The following is a 13934-nucleotide window of genomic DNA, read 5'->3' as shown; positions in this document are numbered from 1 at the left end:
CTCACAAATCTGCTTTGGGGGTTTGTTCTCCGGTATGTGACTCCTCCAATGGTCCAATTAGTTTTTGTTCTAGTTCTTTATTCATTGCAAATTTTTTCTGCCTAGGTGACCCTGTTCTTGACCTTGCATGTCAAATTTATTTGGTCCCAAGTAGTTCTAATGCATGATATAGTCTCTAGACACTTGTGGGAGTAGTTGCTATCAATTTTGTTGAGTTTGGTTCACTTTTATTTTGAGTTACTAAAATTTTCAGAAATTTTTCACAGGAAGAATTATGTTTAGGAAAATGTAGCAAGGTTGTTCTTCAAGGAAGCAAGGACCCAGGCCCGCAATACATGAGCCGGGCCATGAACTACCAGGAGAAGCTCAAGTGCGGCCTTGTGAATGGCCGTCAAAAGATTTCATGGTCCAAGCAGGAATTAAGGAGGAATTTGACGCATATGTGCGTAATGCTGAACTCGAGGGCTTCATGCTAGATAAGTGCCCTCAGTATTATCACCTAACTGATTCCTTTGTGAGAAGGTTTAAATTTACATCTTCACGCAATTCTCACACTGTCCTATTTGATCTTTATAATAAATCTTACACCATGGATTTAGAAGATTTTAATACTGCTTGTAAACTCCCGCAATGGGGTAGTGCTAGTGAACCTCGCAAATCTGAGTTTAAAGATTTTCTGGCTAGTATCACTGTGGGGGAATCTAGAGAGATAACACAAGCTACCATAGGGAGAATTCATTTTCCTGTTATACATTATTTTGCTCTCTTTATAGGTAGATGCATTAACGGCAAGGATGAGGCATGTCACATGTGTGTTCCAGATCTTAGTGTTCTCAAGAGTGTTGTATTAGGAGATAAACAATATAACTTGGGGGCTATTGTTGCACGTAGGTTGCATAATAACAGTATTAGTGGGGATTTGTTCGGTGGAATTTATGCAACCCGTGTAGATAATTTTCTTGAGATACCCATACATGAAAATGATATGGAATTGCCTCCTGCTTATTTAGATTATAATGTTATGGTTCGCCATCAGTTTATTGACAGGAATGAACAGCCTCTCCAGTACCGACTCATGTTTGACAGGCGCCGCACTGTCCATGTTGCTCTCCCTACTCCTACTTTCTTTGACTTTCAGGCAAAAAGGAGATATATTTTAACTAGGGAGGAGGCAAACGAGTACAAGAGGAGGACGGAGGCAGCTCGCCTCCAAGCTGCAGCTCATCAGGCAATAGCTGCTGCATCTCAGTACGACCCCAGCTACAACTTTGATCCATGGGCATAGACGAACTTAGGCCAAAAGCCTAAGCTTGGGGGAGTACGTATTCCTCACCGACATTACATTCATGTTCACACACTCATTCTAGTTGTCGGTGATCATACTCTTCCATTGTACTATCCATGCTAGTTTATTTTCTTTTTCTCGCTTTCTTCTTGTGTGTTTGAATAACCTTAAGAAAAACCAAAAAAATTAGTTGTAGCTTTTAGCTAGTTTACTTTCCATGCTTGTAGTAGTAATAATTAAAAAGAGAACCCAAAAAGATTTCTCATTCTTCTTTTTGCTTGTTGGGAGCTTTCCCGTGTAAATAGTTTTATTTCCTTTCTTTTCTTTGGGGGTCGAGAGGAGAAGACCATAATGAAAATGTTGAAGTGGCTCTTATATGCATTATTGTTGATTTAACAAAGAACCCATGTTGCCTTGTCTTCTCCATTGTATCAAATGCTTGCAGATTCTAGCTTAGTCCAATGCACATGCACTATTATTATTATCCACACCTTTCGGTCGTGTAAGTGAAAGGCAATAATGACGATATATGATGGACTGATTGAGATGATAAAAGCTGGTATGAACTCGACCTCTCTTGTTTTCGTAAATATGATTAGTTCATCGTTCTTGATTCAGCCTATTATGAATGAAACATGTTTGCAATGACAATTAGAGATTATAGTTGCTTATGCCATGCTTAATTTTCTAGGAGTTTATAATGGTTTACCTTGCGTGCCAACATGCTATTAAAATGGTTGTGATGTGGTATGATAGGGTGGTATCCTCCTTTGGACGATTCGAGTGAATTGACTTGGCACATGTTCACGCATGCAGTTGAAACAAAATCAACATAGCCTTCACGATATTTATGTTCATGGTAGATTATATCCTACTCATGCTTGAACTCAATGTTTATTAATTTTAATGCATGATCATGACTGTTATCACTCTCTAGTTGGTCGCTTCCCAGTCTTTTTCTCGCCTTCACTTGTACTAAGCGGGAATACTGCTTGTGCATCCACTTCCATAAACCCCAAAGTTATTCCATATGAGTCCACCATACCTTCCTATATGCGGTATCTACCTGCCGTTCCAAGTAAATTTGTATGTGCCAAACTCTAAACCTTCAAATGAAATTCTGTTTCGTATGCTCGAATAGCTCATGTATCAACTAGGGTTGTCTGTATCTCCCATGATAGGCGGGTTATTCTCAAGAGGAGTGGACTCCGCTCCTCACTCACGAGAAAATGGCTGGTCACCGGGATGCCCAGTCCCATGCTCAAATCAAATCAAAATAATTGCAAACAAAACTCCCCCAGGACTGTTGTTAGTTGGAGGCACCCGTTTCGGGCCAGCCATGGATTGATGCTTGTTGGTGGTGGGGGAGTATAAACTTTACCATTCTGTTTGGGAACCGCCTATAATGTGTGTAGCATGGAAGATATCGAGATCTCTCGGTTGTTATGTTGACAATGAAAGTATGCCACTCAAAATATTATTCATCTCTGCTTTAAAATCGAGCTCTGGCACCTCAACAAATCCCTGCTTCCCTCTGTGAAGGGCCTATCTATTTACTTTTATGTTGAGTCATCATCCTCTTATTAAAAAGCACCAGCTCGAGAGCACCGCTGTCATTTGCATGCATTACTATTAGTTTATATTGAGTATGAATATGACTGGATCTCTTTTACCATGAATTACAATGTTTAGTCAGTCCTTGATCTTTAGAGGTGCTCTGCATTTATGTTTTGCGGTCTTAGACAGGGCTAGCGAGATACCATCTTGTTATATCATATTATGATTGTTTTGAGAAAGTGTTGTCATCCGAGATTTATTATTATTGCTCGCTAGTTGATTATGCCATTGATATGAGTAAACATGAGACCTAAATGTTATTGTGAATATGGTTAGTTCATAATCTTTGCTAAAAACTTGAATGCTGGCTTTACATATTTACATCAACAAGAGCAAACAAAGTTTGTAAAAATTTTTCTTTATCACTTTCAATTTGTCAACCGAATTGCTTGAGGACAAGCAAGGGTTTAAGCTTGGGGGAGTTGATACGTCTCCATCGTATCTACTTTTCCAAACACTTTTGCCCTTGTTTTGGACTCTAACTTGCATGATTCGAATGGAACTAACCTGGACTGACGCTGTTTTCAGCAGAATTGCCATGGTGTTATTTTTGTGCTAAAATAAAAGTTCTCGGAATGACCTGAAACTTCACGGAGAATATTTTTGGAATATATAAAAAATACTGGCGAAAGAATCAAGGACAGGGGGCCCACACGTTGTCCATGAGGGTGGGGGGCGCGCCTACCCCCTGGGCGCGCCCCCTGCCTCGTGGGCCCCCTGGTGCTCCACCGACCTCAACTCCAACTCTATATATTCATGTTCGGGGAGAAAAAAATCAGAGAGAAGGATTCATCACGTTTTACGATATGGAGCCGCCGATAAGCCCTAATCTCTCTCGAGAGGGCTGATCTGGAGTCCGTTCGGGGCTCCGGAGAGGGGAATCCGTCGCCGTCGTCATCATCAACCGTCCTAAGTCACCAATTTCATGATGCTCACCACCGCGCGTGAGTAATTCCATCTTAGGCTTGCTGGACGGTGATGGATTGGATGAGATTTACCATGTAATCGAGTTAGTTTTGTTAGGGTTTGATCCCTAGTATCCACTATGTTCTGAGATTGATGTTGCTATGACTTTGCTATGCTTAATGCTTGTCACTATGGCCCGAGTGCCATGATTTCAGATCTGAACCTATTATGTTTTCATGAATATATGTGAGTTCTTGATCCTATCTTGCAAGTCTATAGTCACCTATTATGTGTAATGATCCGTTAACCCCCAAGTGACAATAATCGGGATACTTACCGGTGATGATCGTAGTTTGAGGAGTTCATGTATTCACTAAGTGTTAATGCTTTGGTCCGGTACTTTATTAAAAGGAGGCCTTAATATCCCTTAGTTTCCAATAGGACCCCGCTGTCACGAGAGGGTAGGACAAAAGATGTCATGCAAGTTCTTTCCCATAAGCACGTATGACTATATTCGGAATACATGCCTACATTACATTGATGAATTGGAGCTAGTTCTGTGTCACCCTATGTTATAACTATTGCATGAGGAATCGCATCCGACATAATTCTCCATCGCCGATCCAATGCCTACGAGCTTTTCACATATTGATCTTTGCTTAGTTACTTTTCCGTTGCCACTATTACAATTACAAAACTGCTACTGTTACTTTTGCCACTATTACCGTTACTTCCATACTACTTTGCTACTAAATACTTTGCTGCAGATATTAAGTTATCCAGGTGTGGTTGAATTGACAACTCAACTGCTAATACTTGGCAATATTCTTTGGCTCCCCTTGTGTTGAATCAATAAATTTGGGTTGAATACTCTACCCTCGAAAACTGTTGCGATCCCCTATACTTGTGGGTTATCATGCCAACGAGGAAGAAGGGGTCGGTGGCCCTCCTGCACAGGTGCTTTGTGAAAGAGAACAACCCATCTGGCAGCGGATTGTCTCCCTTGCCGAAGGCGATAGAGTGAACGCTGCACCTCCTCCCCTTCCCGATGCGACGGGATCCGGATGGCTCCTTCACCAGCTCTGAGGGGGGAGAGAGAGACAGAGGCCAACGCAGTCTTGTTTAGATCTGGTGAAGAGGGTGAGAGACTATGAATATAGCAAAACCCTAGCAAAGGAACACTGATCCTCCAGCGTGTGTGTGTGTGTGTGTCTATATATATGTAGTGCGACGAGAGTGTGGAGAGTGCAAACCCTAGCGAACAGGCGCCGAGGCTCCAGCTTATATAGTGGAATGGTTTTATTTTTCTATCAATAACAATCGTTTTAAATGTGTAAGTACGAAACGAAACTCTTTATTTAACATACCAGTGAAGAAAACTACTTACGATCAACTAACGATCCACGCGTCCTGGTCGCACTTCCTGTCCTTCATGTGCGGTACACTACCCTCCGTTAAGTGAACAACCACACATGCGCCAAATTATCGGAAACGTGTGAGAGTGTGTACAAATAAAGAATTCTAATTTCAATTATCGGAAAGGTTTGAGAGTATGTACAGTTTTCCCCCTCTTAATAATTATGGTCTTTTGTCTTCGGCCTAAACTTGGTAAAACTTTACAAAGTTTGACTTTAGTCAAATCTAATATGCAGAGTAAATAAAAATGGAGGGCTACTACGTTCATCCGGGTTTTTAGTCCACACCATTTTTTTAATCAAAGTCTGACCACATATTTAGTTAATAGCCGGACAAATAAAATTACAGGGGAGCTGAAGACAAAGTTGTGAGAAGGCTTAGTAATCAATACAAAACTTATGCTCTTAGTACCAACGTCGATCCTTCTTCGAGGAAACATTTGGTTCATAGCCAATCGTGTGATAAAATTGCACCAACGTGAAAGATGACTGCGTCTCCAACGCAACCAAGGTGAACTGATGAAGGATATCATCTTGTGGGTAACAAGCAAAGAGCACTGATGGATCAACATGGCAATGGGTACCCGCTACCCGCGAACCCGGCGGGTAAAAACCCTATTAGGGTAAGGGTATGGGAAATTAAAATACCCATGGTTTCTAAATGGGAAAATATCATACCCAACGGGTAAGACGGGTATGGGTATGGGAAGGCAATAGCCATACCCGCAAACCCTCAAACCCGTATAAAAATAACCCTGTCAAGTAGGTCCCATGTGTCATTGACTTATTAGATGAAAAAACCCTAAGCTAGCAGCCTAGCACTGGACCAGCCGGACCCCACGCCCCCACCCGTTCCAATTCTAAACCGCGCCCACACCCCACCCCTTCCAATTCTTTAGTCAAACCAAATCGTGCGCCCCCACCCGCTAACCCTAGGCGGTCGGCGCTGCCGCCGCCGCCAGCCCCAGCCAGGCCACGCCACCGCCGCTAGCCGCATCTAGGCCGCTCTGCCAGCCGCCGTAGTTACCTACTCCTTCTCCTAATCTCCTTGCGCCCGCTCCTCTGTCCTCCTTCTACCACACACAGGCACGGCCGCACCACCGGGCCTTCCTCGCAACGACGCGGCCAGCGGCTGCCGTCAGCCTCGTGCACGCGACCCCCGCCGGGCGGCCGGAACTCGTCCACCCATCCACACGCCATGGAGACCGGCGTAGCAGACATCCAGGAGGCGCAGCAGTCCGACACCGGCAAGCTTCCTCGCGCAGGTCCCGTGGATGGCGTCGACGGGAATAGTTCTCACCGGACGACATGGTTGTCAAAGTGCACTTCTTCATCCTCACGCCTCCAACCACCTTCAAAAGGGCAGATGCCAGGGCGTGGTCGTGGTCGCGGTGGCTACAAGGTCGGGCGTGGTCGTGGCCGTGGCTCCACTACAAAACGTCCGGCTGCTCCTACAAGGAGGGCATTTGCTCCGCCAACGAAAATGGCAAAAATTTGGTGAATAGTTCTTCCCATCACAATGGCACTTTCTTATTTTATTTGATGCATGAATGTGTTGATGACCGATCTAGTGATAATTGTATATGATGCATGAGTTGATTCTTCTAATATCTTGATGGATGTTTAGTCAATATTGAGCATGCTCTTGTATATTATGCTTGATTGTTTAGTCAATATTGAACATCTTGTTAAAACGAGCATATAACATGCTGTTTGTATAGTATTATTAGATGATTTACCATATACTATTTTTGCATAACACATGCTGTTTGTGTAGTTTCCGATTAGATGATTTGTTTTGTGGCATGTACAAGTTTCCAATTCATTGATGTCATTTTTTTGTGCAGTGATACAAGTAGCAATGGCCAAAGCCAAGAGGATGGTCCCATCGAGTCCGTCGATGAAGATGGAAATACAATTTATGTTTCCGATGGAGAAGAAGATGATGCCAAAGAGATGGAGATTCAACCTTCTACGCGCAAGCTTACGTCTAAGGTTTGGTTGGAAATGGAGAAGGTGAGGATCAATGGAGAATGGAAGGCCAAATGTTATTGGTGTCATAGGATACTCACCACAGGATCGAGGAGTGGAACTAAGCATCTTGGGGTACATCTTAAGATTTGCACTCAAAAGAAGTTGAAGACCAAGCGTGGCAAAACTTTGAGTCGGTCCTCATTGAAGGTGAGTGCCAATGATGGTGGGAAAGTGAGCATGGAGAGCTACGCTTTTGATCAAGAGTATGCTAGAGCGGAGCTTGGGAACATGTTGGTCTTTCGTGATTATCCTTTGTCTATGGTGGACCATATTGGTTTTAGGAGATTTGTTGCTGGACTTCAGCCATGATTCAAGTTGCATACAAGAAATACTATTAGGTAATTTTATATGTCTTCCTTTGTTTTACTTCTTCATGTTTCTTCTTTGTCATGACTAAATAACATTCCTTTTCTTTTGTTTTGTAGAACTGACATTGAGGAAAGGTATAAAATAGAAAGGAAGAAGGCCATCGAGTACATGACTATGGTCCAATCAAGGGTTGCAGTGACCATCGATATGTGGACTTCCGTAGCCAAAAGAAGGGGTATATGGCAATTACAGCCCATTTTATCGATGAGTCTTGGAGGCTAAGGAACATTCTCATGAGGTATATTGCATTCTCATGTACATGTTCGGCGGTTCATTAAGCTTTTGCCAACTCTCTAATTCTTGCATTTGTGTGCATATTGTAGGTTTATTTATGTGCCAACACCACATAATGCAGAAGTTATAGCTGAGAACCTCCTTGAGTCGTTGGTCAAATGGAATCTAGATGAAAAGCTCTTGACCGTGATAGTTGAAATTGCAATGTCAACGTCAAGGCAATTGAGGTGATTATGAGCAAGATAGGAAAAAGTAAGCTTCTTTGTGAAGGTACTCTACTTCACATGTGTTGTTGTGCCCATATTTTGAATTTGGTAGTGAAGGATGGATTAGATGCCATGAAATCAGCTATAGAAAACATCCGTGAAAGTGTTGCATATTGGACTGCCTCACCCAAAAGGATAGAGACATTTGAGGATATGGCGAAGTATAACAAAGTAAAAATAACAAGGAAGTTGAGACTTGATTGCAAGACTAGGTGGAACTCTACTTTCATAATGCTTGACATAGCTTTACCTTATAGACTTGTGTTTGAACGTTTAAAAGAAAAGGACAAGCAATATGAGTGGCTACCTAGTTCGGAAGAATGGGCTTTCGCTACCGATGTTGTAGAGAGACTTAGATTGTTCTATGAAGTAACTGAGCTATTTTCAGGAACTGGTTATGTGACTGCCAATGTTTACTTTCCTAAGATATGTGAAATTAAAATGAAAATGAGGCAGTGGGAAACTTCTAGCAACGAAATTGTTCAAAACATGACAAAAAGCATGGCTGTAAAATTTGATAAGTATTGGAGCGACATCCAAGGTCTAATGGCTATAGCTACACTTCTTGATCCTCGGTACACAAAGCAAATGTTGGTAGCTTGCTTTGCCATGTTGCATGGTATTGAGCCATCTTGTTATGAATGTACTGCAAAAGTTGATGACATAGTTGCTAGTCTGCATTCATTGTTAGACCACTAGAAGTGGAAAGTGAGGCATACAAACCAGATGAAGAATCTATATTGTCTACAATGAAAGCTCCTGCAATCATGAGTGTGTTCCAGAACAGTGTAGCTCAGCAAATGCCTGCAACTGCTAGACTTCAAGGTGAAATAGAGCAATACTTGAATGATGGTTTAGTGCCTTACACTGAAAAGTTTAATGTGTTGGATTGGTGGAAGGTGGCTGGTACAAGGTATGCAACCTTAAGGAAAGTTGCAAGAGACATATTTGGTATTCCTGTTACAATTGTTGCTTCAGAATCAGCCTTTAGTACAGGTGGTAGAAAGCTCAAAGAGCATAGAAGCCGATTGACATCTGATATGGTCGAGGTTTTAATGTGCTCACAAGATTGGCTTAGAAACAAGTACAAAGGTGAGCAAATAGTGCAATTTATTAATATTTTCTCTTGCTTTCATGTTGTTGACATTTTTCTACTTTTGTAGATGCTTACACAGGAGAAGCTAGCTTCTGGACTTGCCTTCAAGACATTCAAGAAGGGATACAGGTTAGTGCTTAAGAATTGCAAACATATCTTGTATACATAAAGCTCTCAAGTTCACATGTCTCACAATTCCCAAATTAGGATTTGGCGGTTTGAGGTGCGAAGGCTCATGAAGAGAGTACAAGATGAAATCTACTCAAGTTGGTTTGGTGTCATGTTGGAGAGGCTCAAGTGGCTACAATAACTATGTGTCCAACTTATTTGTGTGTTGAACCTACTTTTGTGTTGAGGTTAAACTTATTTGTGTCTTGAACCAACTTGTGTGTTGAACTTATGTGGCTGAAATGACTTGTGTGTGTGCTGAAATGCTGGAATTTACGTTGAAATGCTGAAATGGGATATGTATATGTGTTGAAATCCTGAAATGCTGAAATAGATGTCCTAAAATGATGTGTATATGTGCTGAAATGATGCGTATATGTGCTGAAATGTTATATATGTGCTGAAATATTGTATATTTGTGTTGAAATGCTGCATATATGTGCTGAATTGTTGTATATATGTGCTAAAATGTTGTCAATACGTGTCAAAATGCTGAAATGTAAATTCAAAAGTATACACGCCTAGCTGGGTATTTTTACCCGCGGGTATTACCCGTACCCAGCAGGGTACGGGTATGGGAACGATTTGAAACCCGGGGTGCGGGTATGGGTATGGGCGGAAAATTTTGGGGCGGGTGCGGGTATGGGCACGTAATACCCATACCCAAACCCTGTGGGTGCCATGCGTATTGATGGAAGACAGCTTGTTTTTTGTTGAAAATCGATTAGGTTCACTGGCCGATGAAACCATGAGGCGCAACCATGAGCATCGATAGGTCATCATGGTGATGCATCATCCATTGGCATCAAGTTTGGGTGAGGCACCAATGAAGTTTGACAAATCCTCACTATGGTCTATTTCTTCTCGGTAATCAAGCTCGAGGAAGTAAGAACCACGTGGCAGAGGACAGTGAGGCGGAACAGCAATGGCCATCCAATTTTGTGGAGTTCCACTCAAATTGAGGAAGACATGCCCGGGTATGGAGATATGCATCGCTGTTTGCAAAAATATAAAAAAGAGATATAGTGTTGTTACTTTGTTTTGGCACTGGTACATGATTAACAACATCTCAATTGTCAACAAGAATTAATGAAAAGTACACCAACAAACAGAAGCATCATGATTATCTTGATGGGAACTAAACCAGGATACCCGAGAAAAAAGCAGGACATAAGCATTTATCGGCGCCTCTGGATTAACATCAGCGTTACTTAAAAGGGACGTCACTTTACCATGAGCATTGCTTCATTTAACCAGTGGTAGTATTAGATTAGCAGCAGCAATAGGAGCATATGGACAATGACCGCACAACCACCATGTACTTTTTGTCGAAAAAACATGTATACCTCCACCGAGACATAAATCAGGACAACTTTTCGAGTGGCCTTTATCATAGTAAAAATTAGGTGATGTTGGACCAACCGACGAACCCTAGCTACTATACATGGGGAGCTGGGGAGTAGTGGCATAGAAGGAAACACGCATGCAGCGACCTGGGGAGCTGGACCAGTACAATGAAGCATGAAATCCAAAAGTAGTTATACCTCAGGTGTGCGAGATGTCGCTTAGGCGGGCGGGTGGGATCTGCCCACACGACGACAGCGAACAAGGGCGCGGAGGACCTTCATCCGTTCCAGCGCCGACTCAAAGAGGACGGTGCGCAACGGCTTCCTCCATCGCCGAGGGCGACAACGTCAACGCTGCACCTCCTCAGCTCCCACAGCGGAAGGTATTAGGCCAAATCTGTGACCAGCGATGAGGAGAGAGATAGAGTGGACACTGTCATCTTGTTTAGATATGGAGAGGGTGAGAGAGCGATATGCAAGAAGCCCTATCAAACAAGAGGCTATATATATACAATGGAGTAAAAAAATCTCTCCATAGCAGTGGTTTTAAATAGAATACGCGCATTCTCGGAAAAAAGAAACGAAAACTGGCGGACAAATGTTTTTAACGTACCAAGAAAGAAAACTCGATCAAAAACACGCCCCGCTTCCAGGTTGCAGTTTGTATCGCTCACATGTGGTCACCGACCCTCCATTATTAAGTGAACAAATTAAAGGGTCAAATTATTATGTACGTACGTAAGCTGCCTCTTCGTGTACAAATGCGCTCCATCGTGTACTCGCAGGTATCTCGGAGGCAGAGTGAGTGCGTGTACATTTCTTCTTGTACGTCGTACTCCATTTATCTCAGTTCATATTGTTTCCCCACTCCTATGATATTCCTATCCTAGGAACAAAATGAGGCAATACTATGTTTGTGTGTGTGGAGGGAGAACGAGACATCGATGGTGTGTAGGAGTAATCGTGAGAGTCGTCGCAGACACACATAGACATAGACATTCATATCCGTGTTTATGTAAAATTCCATCTCCATATCCAATTATATTTGTCCTACTGGCACATTATTTACGTTGTTAATTATATACACAACAATATTCACTTACATCATCTCTTGTTTGCGGGCGTCCGGACCGCTGCCACGCCCGCTCCTGACCAACCCGAACTCTCTCCATCACCCGCGCGTGCTTCCTACCCGAAACGGTCAGTGCCGCATTCATGCCCGACCAGAGAAGATGCGACCTCTCATTTGCACCAGCATTGAAGCGGCGCGCCGGCCGAGAGAGCGCCGCCCGCGCCGCTTCCCGGTGCCCGCGACTACTCCGCGTTCAAAGGTCGCCATGACCGGCCACAACATGCATTTAAAAAGTTCTTGGGAGTCCGTGCTATAGCTAGCTATCCTCCCCCTCCTCGTCAATCTTGTCGGCGTCCTGGGAACGGGGATCCCCAGACTTGCCTGCCTGCGGCCCACGGCATGACTCCACCAGCGGCCCTGTATGGCCCATCTTCACCAGTAAACATTCAAGACCCTCGCGAGGGGCCAAGCCTCGCGAGGCGGACGACGCAAGACCTCCTCGGGGGTGGCCTCACCAGGCTGGCTCGCGAGGGGCGGAGAGATCAATGCAAGGGGCACCTCGCGAGGTTCCTGTGACGCAAGCCATGAAGACCGGGGCCAGGCGGGCACCAGCGTGCAGTGTCCTTGTTTCCTTTTTGGTGCTAAAGACGCAAGCGCAGGCGAGGAGTCCCGAGGCATCAGGCAAAGGTTTCCATATCAGTGCAACAAGACCAAGACCAGCAGGACGGCAGGACGGAGGTCACCGTGGAGCCCAAGACGGCGTCACCACCAGAGCCTTTGGCAGGCGAAGACCACCTTTTGTCAGGATAACTTGTACTAGTTGTCTCCCTTCGAATTTGGCCGTTGTGGCATCCCTTCCCGCCAGCATTTGGGAAGAGGACCTGAGCCTCTATAAATAGTTCTAGCCACCACAGTAGGAGGCAACTGATGGGGGGCCATTCAGATCATCCTCATCCACACAAGCTCACCAAGCACAAGAGCACCTCTCCTCAGGAGGTTGTTCTTCCCTTGTAACTATTCTTTCTCAGCCCAAGAGGCAATCCACCACACCACACTCGAGTAGGGTATTACACCACATCGGTGGCCCAAACCAGTATAAACCTTGTGTCCCTTTGTTCTGCGAGTTCGACGCGTTGAGCCTTGAAATTACGGTGAGGGCAAATGCTAGGGGGAGGAGAGATCTTCGTGTGCACCCTAGTGTTCGAACCTCAAGGGTTTTGCTAGAACCCGAAATCCGACATTTGGCGCGCCAGGTAGGGGTGGGCCGAAGCCTCTCTTCCACCAGCAGACCCGCCAGCACTCTCCAGCGCCGATGTCCGGTGACCTGAGGGCCGACGCGGACCACTGGGCCGCTTGGCCAGCCCGGGCGGTCTCGTCCGCCCAAGAAGACCTCAACCCCGCGCTCCAGGCGGCACGCGCACCGCCAAACGCTGCGGGGCGTGGGCGGCGCGGTCCGACGCCGTCCACCCTTACTTTGTGGCGCGCGCGGGCCGTCACAAGGGCCTCAAGCTACGCTCCGGCGACGGCGCCGCACACACGACGGGAACAAGCGAACATGAGGGCCGCGCTCACAGTGGCGCGGGAGCTGCTGCGATGCCGACTGATGGAGAGCGGCCGAGATGCATTGCTAGAGCGCATTTGCCGAGCTGTTGGACGCCGTAGCCATGGGTACACCGCATTTCTGCTCTTTGCATACGCCTCAGGCTGCGGCCGGATCGCACGGTGGGCCCCGTCGCGCCCGCGTGCTCCCGGGTGCACCAGGAGGTTTCGTCGGCATCGACGCGACCAACGGCGCCGGACACCCAACCGCACCTGTGCCTCCCCCGATGGACGCTGGCGTGAGCATTTCCACCCACGGTCCCGACAGCATGCCGCCCAACCATCCTTGGAGCAGCGCGCCGGGCCGAGCGGCATGGAGCGCGGGGCACTTCAGCGAGGTTTCCGGGGCGACGGCTCCGGAGGCCTATGTGCCCTGCATGATGGACTAGGAGTACACGCCAGAAGATGACCTATGCACGTTCCTCGAGCCGGGTTGGGAAGATGACGCTGGAAGTTGAGGCCTTCCAGGAGCCACCCAGGAACCTCGCCGACCATGCCGGCGACAACAGCTACAGGGTACCACTAAT

The 13934-nt window shown here is 45.4% G+C and overlaps 1 long non-coding RNA gene across 1 annotated transcript; it reads left to right on the top strand.

Annotated features, from left to right (window-relative positions):
• Nucleotides 1–6107: 6107 nt before the first annotated feature.
• LOC123180912 (uncharacterized) lies at nt 6108–9756 on the top strand. Its single transcript, XR_006491397.1, has 6 exons — nt 6108–6720; nt 7071–7595; nt 7683–7864; nt 7950–9218; nt 9290–9351; nt 9430–9756. It is a non-coding gene; the product is annotated as an uncharacterized lncRNA (long non-coding RNA).
• Nucleotides 9757–13934: the final 4178 nt, after the last annotated feature.

The sequence above is a fragment of the Triticum aestivum genome, chromosome 1D (genome assembly GCF_018294505.1).
Source record: "Triticum aestivum cultivar Chinese Spring chromosome 1D, IWGSC CS RefSeq v2.1, whole genome shotgun sequence".
Taxonomy (NCBI): domain Eukaryota; kingdom Viridiplantae; phylum Streptophyta; class Magnoliopsida; order Poales; family Poaceae; genus Triticum; species Triticum aestivum.
The sequence above is the reverse complement of the archived record's forward strand: the minus strand, read 5'-3'. Positions and strand labels throughout refer to the sequence as shown.